The sequence below is a fragment of the Helicoverpa armigera genome, chromosome 11 (genome assembly GCF_030705265.1).
Source record: "Helicoverpa armigera isolate CAAS_96S chromosome 11, ASM3070526v1, whole genome shotgun sequence".
Lineage (NCBI taxonomy): Eukaryota > Metazoa > Arthropoda > Insecta > Lepidoptera > Noctuidae > Helicoverpa > Helicoverpa armigera.
Genome location: NC_087130.1, coordinates 2,214,206 through 2,224,043, shown reverse-complemented (window position 1 = coordinate 2,224,043; position 9,838 = coordinate 2,214,206). Strand labels below are relative to the sequence as shown.

Genomic DNA, 9,838 nt, shown 5'->3' with positions numbered 1-9,838 from the left:
TTAAAGATATTTCATGAATCTACAATAAATCGTCTAACAGGAATTCTCTTATAAATAGGACACTTGAATTATTTCCCCCAGGATGCACTTGAAACCTGGAACACATATAGAGACATAAACACGGCTGTATAAATAAATAACTGAACGTCGCTCCCTGCACGACTTGCAGTGCTAACACGCTGTGACGTCACACCTCCCGGAGGATACTTTCACGGTTATTCTGCAAATATACAAAAGGACCTCTTCTTCATAAGTCACTTCTTCTTCCCAGCAATAACACATAGGAAGTGGTGAAGGGTGGGCGTTTTGGGAGCTGTCTTATGTAAATTCCTGACGTTCAAAAAGTGCTGTCTTGCAGCCATGTTTGAATAAATGTTTTTTTATTTTGATTTTGATTTTGAGTAACATAAACCTAATAAATTACCAATTCTTTGATAGCTATTAAATTACCTATGCAAGTGGACGAGTACGTGTCTGTTAGAGCAAGCGCACACTACAAGGATTTAGTCGGCCGATAGTTCATTTTGCTCATAAATACTTAAGTATACTCGTAAAGATGAACGAAAGTACACACGTAACAACAATAAGGTATTTGTTCGGTATCGGACCGTCTAAAAACTTTGATTGAGTTCACGATTTTCTAAAACAAATTTTTTTTCATGGAACACATATACCTAGAGACATAAACACCGCTGCATAAATAAATAACTGAACGTCGCTCCCTGCACGACTTGCAGTGCTAACACGCTGTGACGTTACACCTCCCTGGGGATAGATCTACACTTATTCTGGAAATATACTGTAAAGGTTCACTTCTAGTGTTTGCTTTAGAAGTTAAAGGCTACTTTTGGCAGCAGGTGGCTGGAAATTATGTTGATATCTCGGATATAATCTCGGAAACGGTGCCTTACATTCCCACTTTGGAACTGTTGAAGCAAAAGCCGTGTTAGTCACTCGCATGCTGCCCGCTTAGGACTTGTGGCCCAGAGCCAAATTATTTTAGAAGAAACATGTCACCAGCTGGCTTCAGTGAGGAAATAAGTGATGTCTTACCACCCTGAAATCTAAGTCTATCAAAGAATTCACACCTAACATACAAGAGGTCATATCAAGAACGCAAAATAATCCATTCACTTATCCGCCTACAGCTCTATGCGTTCAAAAAAAAAAGAAAAACTACAGGCTTGCCATAATGTCGTTCAAGAATAAAGATGTAGAACATGGAGCCATACTCAAATATGTAACCTTAGGGAACGTTTGTGTAGGTGTTCTTAACCTGCGTGGTAGGAACTTGTTGTGTGTTTTCTGATATGCCCTGAGGACTTGAGGATGCATCTTCTTGTATTGAAAGCATAAATAACGTAGGTAAATAGTCGGCTATTAAATTCAGGCAAAGATTAGAGTCTAACCTCGAATACTCAAGTTCTACTTAAAAGTATTTCAGTTGCTGTTTGACATAGTGACGTTTCAGTGTTCACCGACACGCTGAATTGAAACATCAGAAGATTCATTCCATTAGGATACCTGTAGGCTACTTTTCATCAATCATATAGGTTTCATGAACAATTCTAGTCACACTAATACAAAAATGCATTCACAATGAGAAGTGTAAGTCCGACATCCCTAAGGGTGCAATGCTACAACACCATTAACATGCAGGTGCAGCCTTGGCCAGGATTTTATGTTTAGTGCATCGCCATTACGGGTTGTGTCTTTAAGTGTGCACTTTACACTAAGATGGTATTACCACAGGAAGAGAAACAAGATTATAGTAACATCTAGATTCACGATGCCTTACTCAACGCAATTCACTGCCTGATTTGATCCATTTGCAAACCAGTCCTGAGAAGAATCATATACTATTGTACTTAGCTCGTCCATATAAAAACTTTGAAAAAGATACTCTGAAACTGGAACGCAAAAGCTTCAAAGTTGAAAAAAAACTGGTCCACACATATAAGTGCAAAAATAAACATTTGGACCATACAGTATAACTTGTTGAAACTACCAAAACGCCAAACAAAAACTAGACTTACTTAACATTCAAAACTGAAATTCATCACCCTCCATCCTTTTTACTCGATTAAACAAGGCAACCTTTTTGCGACAACCCTGTGGAAGTTGCCAGCGGTCAAGCGTGAACTCATTGCAATTATTTTAAAAAGGTTTTAATATTAAAGTGGACAGTGGTTTTTGCACTCTCGTTTCGTATTAAGTGGAAAATTGGTTTTAAAACACTCGATAATATTCATTTTGGTTTACCATACAACATTATTATTTTTATAATGAATTCGTTTACCTCAGTAACCTAATTAAAATGACTTCTATTTGAAGTCAAGGCACACACAAATCGCATTTTAATGCAAGTCTCATATTCCAAAGAAGTTTCTGTAATTTGCAACTTAAACTCATTACGTTTAGGTACTTTTCACATTAAGAAGTTTAAATGTGGCAAACGCTTTGAGCCTGCAATGATAGCTCATTTGAGAAAAAACTAGTAAAATCTCTATCTTTTATATTTTCTCCTCAACTTCGCTAGATCATGATGGAAAAACATAGGAAATCATTTTAAAGACGTTTATGGGTATATGAGAAGACGCAAAAATTTCTTTCAGCAATTTTCCACGGGCTATTTTGGTCATTGTTCTTTACCAAGAATCAGCATAAATATGTAAGTAAAAACAAAAACATAACATGTCCGCCAGTTCTATTTAATCTATGCCAACTACACCGCCCGGAGCAATACACTACAAGAATTATATCATTTTATGAGTACATTCCTTTGACCTTAGCTGTTTGTGGCACTAATGTATGACCTGTTTCTGGGCGTTCCACTAACGTTATATCACACTTTATTAGTAGCTTATACACTATCTATTTTCCACGGTTTCACTCGAAGAGGTTTCCTACGATCACCTGTTTCCATCATCATCTGCTTAGCATCATCATTCTCCGAGCCTTTTTCGCAATTATGTTGGGGTCGGCTTCCAGTCTAACCGGATTCAGCTGACTGCCAGTTTTACATTGAGCTGTTTGTAAGACTGGTTGTCAGAGATTGATACCTATTCAAAGTGCCTTCTGAAACGCAAAGGTTCTACTTATGTAATAGATAGTCATCATTTACGAACGGTACGCGCCAAGCTTAACTTTATGATCGATCATCTTATGTGACTTATATGTAGGTATGTAGCCACCAACTCTTCCACCTATACCCGCACAACTCAATAAATGCATCAATTGTTTTGCCGTTGGAGCCTAACAAACAAATGAACTCACATTGTCATTTATTGTTAAAGATATTTTTCTGGTTTTTACCTACCAGATATACTGTTACATTTACTGCTACATTTGCTTGAAGTGTTTATTTATTAGTGACATATTTCTTGTTACGTTTTTGTAGCGGAAGATAGATTCTCGACTGTCGGCTAAAAGTAGTTCTTTTGCAAGTGTATAAAAATATTTGTTTGGGTATTTCACGAGAATAACGCATCAGTATTATACTTGTATAGTAGAAATGTCATAATGTAGGTATTTTCCTAATATATAATTAGCTAACCAAAGGGTTTTTATAGAAACTTTATCCGATATGTAACTGAACCAACATATTTTCTACCTCTACACAAAATTTTCATTAAAAAAAAAATCAAAAGGCAATAACAAAAAAGTGTTGATAAATGGCCAGGCAAGTCAGATGATACGCTCAATAAAAACACGCGTTAAGCTCAAGTAAATAAATGGTATCCAATGATCGATGCGCCGTCAAAATTATTTGGCAAACATTCGCGAATCAAATAGAGTCATAACAACTCTTATTACAAGGATATAAAGTAGAAAATGCTATGAATTAGAAGAAAAATAAAATCGTAAATCTGTGAAATAATTGCAAAAAGTATCAAGATTGATCCGATATTTGGGCGTAAAATCCATTAGTAGTTTCCTTTTAAAGGTAAAAAGGATAACAGCCTTTTTGTCCCAAAGGACTGACCGATGGGCAGCTAAAGGACACAAAGGTATTCTTCTAAAAGGAAATAAATCATTTTCCACTTAAAAGTTTTTTACATAAAAAGTGCTTCAGAACTGGTAACCCACCTTTATTTTTGTTTGAGAATAACATATTATTTCATTCCACGTTACACCATTTTTTATATGAAAGTTTGGATCCATTTTGACTCTCTAACGTTCTGCGGTCACCTGATCTCAAGGGAGATAAGATCGAAATTGAGTCAGTTAACAATTATTACAAGGCAAAGTTTATCTTTTGATGTCCTAAACTAACACGATTAAAATTCAAGTTCAATCACATGTGGCCTTTCATCTATACTTTGTGAAGTTTCAGACTGTATAAACTGACCATCGTCTCGGTTGGATTAGATTAGCTTTAACTTTCTGCGATGGTTTGCAATGGTACGTATACATTTTATATTAAAACTAGCTGTTGCCCGCAACTTCGTCTGCGTGGGCAATATAGAATCGTCAAAATACTACTTATCCCGTAGGTGCATTCTTTCACGTGACAGTATAATTAGGATTAGCACTGAGCAGTCGCATAAATTCATTGATCAAGGTTGTGTTGTGGATGTGGCCATTTATCTAAACAAAAGAAGTAAAGTTTGTGACGTTGTGGATATCTCTGGATGTAGTCAGCCAATTTGGAAAATTATTACGTATGGTGCGTAAGTAATTCTCACAGGAAACAGCTAAAATCAAGGTATATATGCTTTAAGTCTGACAAAGCTGTCATTTGTACATGTACATGTATCAAAATCCTTTCTTACGGGTTGCCTACGCCATAGTAGCTTTATGCATGCAAAGTCTCAGTCCGATCGGTTTAAAATTGACAAAGTTTCATACAAACTTTCATCCCCTATTTTATCCCCTTGGGGGTAGAATTGATCAAAATCCTTTCTTAGCGGATGCCTACGTCATAACATCTACCTGCATGCCAAATTTCAGCCCGATCCGTCCAGTGGTTTCAGCTGTGCGTTGATAGATCACTATGTCAGTCAGTCAGTCAGTCACCTTTGAGTTTTATATATTTAGATCACTTCTGTAATTCCACTGGCGCAAACCGTGACCGTCTTTTTTCGGAAAGTCTTAAGCCAGAGTTTCTGACACTGGGACATACTTAGGGATACTGGGTTGCTCAGGGGAGATGTTAAATAAGCAATTACTCCATGAAACACATTGGTACGTAGCTACATGAAGACTGGAAGTCGACTAAAACATTGTTGGGAAAAAGCTAAGCAGGTGACGATGACATTATTTAAGTACACATCTAAATGTAAATTGCTTAGACATCTACACTTCTACAGATCCTTGGTTTTCCAAGGGTCCATCATTGTCTTTCCAACCTACCATTGCATTGTGAGCCTGCAACAATCAAAGTCCTCGATTTGTCCAAAATTAATCACGGATTGTTCTCTAACGTAGTGTGACATCCTTACCACAAGCTTAACAAATGCCGTCCGAGCTAACAATTTTAAACCTTATGCTAAGGAGATAAGGTTCAAGGATGTTTTTTGGTAAGTAATTAGGGTTGGTACTTCTAGATAATAAATGGACTTGTGTGATTGATGGCAAGCTGTGTCGATTATCATAAATCAAGGAAAATGCTTGTGTACGTAAAGTCGATAAGTTTGTTTATTGTTATTTGTTTGGTTTTTGTGGTGGCTGAAGATTGTAATGGTTTTGAAGATGTTGTAAGTATTAAGTTTTCTATTCAATATCATAACTTTTGTCAGTTCTAATGATATCTAAGTTTATTTTTTTATAACTGACTTTCACCTCAGAGCGAAAAACAAGAAAACATTTTTCAGCATTTCCACATATCTTTTCATCATTATTTAATATTTTATATCCACAACTGGATGCGACGCTTTCAATTTCCAAAAAGCGATTATAGAACAAAAATAGACAACAGTGTAATGAAAAACATTCACTTTTTCCGAACAGTTGATAACACAGGTAATCAATTACAGATTCCTAACTGAACGGTTGATTTATTTAAAAAATTGAACAAAAAATCTGTCAACCGAACCATTTCAGCATGACATAATTAATCTAACATACAATAGAACTTTCACTATTGTGATAAAAAGCCAATAAATATTTAATACCCGTATTTTACAAAACTATTGAAGCGTTACTAAGTAAAAACCAGTGTAAGTTGACCTGTGTCCCCTCTTTGAGTGAAGGAAAATGCTAACAGAAAGGACCTGTCCATACATATTCAGAGGTCTTCTTAATGTGGTTTGGTTTCGACATCTCACTTACCTAGTTGACTTATTACGTGTATGAATATTTTTCCTTCGTATCAATATTTTTGGAATTCTGTCTTTAAGGACTGCTTTATCATTCAATAGTATACCAATATGTTTCCCTTTTGTCGTGTAATCTTGTGGGATTATTTCCCTCACTATTCCAACTCTTGAAAATTATATAAGGGTATTTTTACGAAAAAAAAAGCATTATAGTATTTTGTACTCTTTACCTATATTAAATAGTACATCAGTAATTTAAGAACAATTATAGAACCTAAGTAAGTAGTAGAAATTAAACATCCTTAAATCATCGGCACACACATCTAAATCTAATCTGACGTAACTAATCTCTATTGCTATCGTTACACGTAATAACAAGGTGCACCGGCTGAGCTAACTCGGTCACAATGGCCGAGGTCGTCGCAGGCGCAGGTCCCGCCATTTTACATAATTTCATACACACGACACTTCGCCACTATTAACTAATATTCATTTTTACGTAAGAGAGACATAGAAGAAGTATTTATAGAGAAATATGTTAGAAATAGTGTAAAAATGAGGATTATAGTGATAGTTTTATTCTGTGTTGTGATTGTGAGAGCCGGTGCGCAGGATTGCAAAGTTGGCGGGAAAAAGGTTGGGTTAATTTTCTGTGATTACTTAGATGTATTTTTTCATTTTTGGTCACCATCACTTTTGACCAACAATTAGTCATTAAGATAAGCAAATCGCAATCTGATGATTTCAAATAACATATTAAGTCATTTTTACTTATCAACAATACAATGAAAACCATAGTAAGTTAAGTACCTACTATAAAAAGATATAAAAGGATCAATAATACGTGACAAAAGTCTTAGAACAAAATAAGTATCACGTTTTTCTCCGTTTAGGTACTTAACACGTTTTAACACGTATATTTAACACGTTTTTGAGTCTATTGTCCAACAGAGTAACACACTAATAAAATATTCACACTTTTGTTATGTTTTCAATGATAAAACCTTGAGCATCTCGACTGAAGTCAATTTATTTGAATATCATTTCGGAGCAATATGTACCTAACATATGTAGGGTACTGAATTCTAAACATTCCCTTTAATAGAAAATACATATTTAAGATACATATATTTAGTAAGTTTTTAGTTTGATGAAATGCATTGAAAATACCAAAAAAAATATCGTTACAAATTGTTAGATACACTATTCCTACTTATACTAACATTGAATATATAGGATACCATATAATATATCGATCAATTATCGTCAGGAGTTCCATATGGAATGACTTTAATTTATACCCGTTTCTGTACCCAATCCTAAAATGTCTAACAGCCTCTTAATTCGCATATAAAGCTGACATTCCGACCTATCTCTCTGTCGCGTGCGGCCGATGCTACGGTAGAAATAGTTCGATATCCATACTGTGACTACGTTGACGCACGTCAGTCGGTGAGACCGACGATCGATTTTGTGGGTCGGAATCACACCTTTACTACTAATTAAACAAAAACAATATGTTCACAGTGTATCGACCACGAACAATGCTGTGGAGGATGCTGCTTCGACGGCGAGTGCATTGATAGTAAGTATCTATTGTTTTCCTAATGTTATAGTAAAACAACAACATAGGCTATTTCATTCAATCCTAGCTGTAATAAAGAGGAAAATAGTAGCAACAAAAGGCCAGGAAGACAGTCAAAAACAAGTAATACCTACTTGTCCACTTGGTCTTCAGAGAATTTTCAATCAATTCAGAGATTTTTCTAATACTAACTGACTTCATAATATGTTAAGCCTACAAAATCTATTGTACTACTGTGGTGATAGAATGGTAATAATACTTTTGTTGCAAGGCTTTGAGACGCACGATATGTTAAACTTGTTTGCTGCTATAAATATCCTGGTTATATTGTTTAAATCTACCATACAAAAATACACTATTCTTCCCAAACTCACTATTTTAAGCATACCTAACCCTACCGTTCTTGTAACTGTAACCAATTTAACAACCCTAACACCTGCACAAAATATCCCATTTCCCTAAATAGAAGGGCTCAAGGGTATAATGAGGCTTATTAATTCATAAGTAGTATAATGAGCATGACAAATGATGGACTCGTGAGTGACGCCGTCAGTCATATGTTAGGTAACGTGATTATCTAGCGTTACGTGTGTTTTGCCATTTATTTTCATGTATTGTATTGTTGTTGTTTATAAGAAAACTAATTATAACAATATTTTTTCAAATAATTACTTTACATTTCTAAGTTTGTATGTACTTTCTAAGTATATCTTAGACACCAATGGCTGATAAAAAGGTAAAGGAAAACATCCCGAGGAAACCTGGACTATAAAGTCTGTAATCACCAAAACGCAATGAGCAAGCGTCGTGATTAATGCTCAACCCTTCTCCGTGTGAGAGGAAGCCTGTGCTCAGCAGTGGGACAATTTTTTTTCCAATAATGCTTTAGATCTATACTTTTCACTGATGAACCGAATAAGGCGAATTATAATAACGGAAGCATATGTTTTTACTAGCACATTTGAAAAAGTACATCTAAATCGTCTAAAATTCAGTTGTTTTACCAAGACGTTTCCTCTTAAAAACAGACATACATTCATCTTTCCTAGATATAAGTTATCATTGGCCAGCGATAGACGCAGACCACTTACAACCAGTCCTGCGGGAAATCAAAGTCCCCTATTCCATCTCAGACTTCCCAGGCCTTTTTTCTAATGAGAAATCATCAAATGACAACTCCCGCTGTGGGTGTAGCGTAAAAGAGTGTCAGACTCTTACTGATTTAAACCTGCCATGTTTATTCTTAAGCCTTTATGTACACCCCAGCGACGCCCAGCAGGGCCAAGGCCTGCCGGGGCTGCGGGATTGTTCGAAAAAGTTACCGCGGCCCTGGTACACAAAAGGCCTACGACGGAACACGACTGTTTTTAGTCAGTAAGAGTCTGACACTCCCTCACCGCTGCTAACCCACAGCGGGATCATTTGATGATTTTGACGTCGGTCGTCGTCGGGAAAAAAAAGCCCTCGGTAACTCTTTCGAAGAATCCTCCAGCCCCGGCAGAATTTCCTAGGCCTGATGATGATATTGATGATGATGAAAGATACTAAAATAGTTTTTTTTTTCAGCCTACAGATCCTGTCTATCATCACTGGATGTATGTGACGACCACATCTGCCTAGATGAAGAAGAGTGTGTCGTGTACATACCACCGGAGTGTCCTGGATGTGAACCTTTGCCTGTGTGTAGACTGCCCTTATAGTGTGATGATGAGCATAAGGGGTTTATGTAGATAGAAAAAATATGTAGTAGTATAGGAGTGACAGATGATTATAAATGTTAAATGTGTAAATGTAAAAATGTGCTAAGGATATTAATCTAAGTATTTATTCTAGTTTATAGTCAGGGTACGGTATACATATAACATGTTAAAACAACATCGTACTAATGTGCTAATCATTTACGAGAACAAATAAAAACAAAAGGATTAAAAAGTCATTTTTCAACACATAAAGTTAATGTTTTATTTCATTGCAAAATCTGTCCCTCACTTAA

At 35.9% G+C, this 9,838-nt stretch overlaps 1 long non-coding RNA gene across 1 annotated transcript; it reads left to right on the top strand.

Moving 5' to 3' along the window:
* Positions 1 to 6,765: 6,765 nt before the first annotated feature.
* LOC135117466 (uncharacterized) lies at positions 6,766 to 9,549 on the top strand. Its single transcript, XR_010276927.1, has 3 exons — positions 6,766 to 6,896; positions 7,788 to 7,845; positions 9,412 to 9,549. It is a non-coding gene; the product is annotated as an uncharacterized LOC135117466 (long non-coding RNA).
* The last annotated feature ends 289 nt before the right edge of the window (positions 9,550 to 9,838 follow it).